The sequence below is a fragment of the Seriola lalandi genome, unplaced genomic scaffold (assembly GCF_002814215.2).
Source record: "Seriola lalandi dorsalis isolate HSWRI2012SDOR001 ecotype SW California unplaced genomic scaffold, Sedor1 jcf7180002054901, whole genome shotgun sequence".
Taxonomy (NCBI): domain Eukaryota; kingdom Metazoa; phylum Chordata; class Actinopteri; order Carangiformes; family Carangidae; genus Seriola; species Seriola lalandi.
In genome coordinates, this window is record NW_019525453.1 from 2,949,647 (window position 1) to 2,950,260 (window position 614).

Sequence of the window (614 nt, forward strand, 5' to 3'; positions counted from 1 at the left end):
ACTGTCGCTCTGCCTGGCGACACTTTCTTTTAGACTGACTGACCTCTACACTAGTTCTCCATGGAGCTTTTAGTTTTTCTACATATTTAGTTTTGACTGGTGCAATGTTGTCCAGGATACTCTGTATTTTTGAGTTGAAACTGTCCACAGGATCACCAGCTGATGATACATTGGACAGTGACAACTTATTCATGGTTCCTTGAAAACTTTCAATTGTGTTGTTGTTGATAATGCGTTTTTTGATTGTACGGGAACCATTTTGGTATACAGAAGAAGCAGATACATTAAAACTATTACACATGGTGTAGTAATATTAAGTCCTTTTGTGATGACGAGATCCAAAGTGTGTCCTTTGTTGTGGGTGGGTCCACGGACATGTGCCTCCAACAAACTCAAAAAGTTAATGGCATCTGGATCTGTTTCATTGTCAATATGAAAGTTGAAGTCACCTGATAAGATAAGGCAGTCATAGTCGGTGGAGACCTTGGCTAGTAGTTGAGAAAATTCTTCCAGAAAGCCACTTTTCATTTTAGGTGGACGATAGACTGTGACTATTAAGATTGAGGTTTTACAGTGTACAGATATTGCTAAGTATTCAAAACAATTATATTCGC

The 614-nt window shown here is 38.4% G+C and overlaps 1 protein-coding gene across 1 annotated transcript in view; it reads right to left on the reverse strand.

Annotated features, from left to right (window-relative positions):
• Window positions 1–614, reverse strand: part of gzf1 (GDNF-inducible zinc finger protein 1) — an 8,637-nt gene that overhangs the window by 3,983 nt on the left and 4,040 nt on the right. The window lies entirely within an intron of this gene.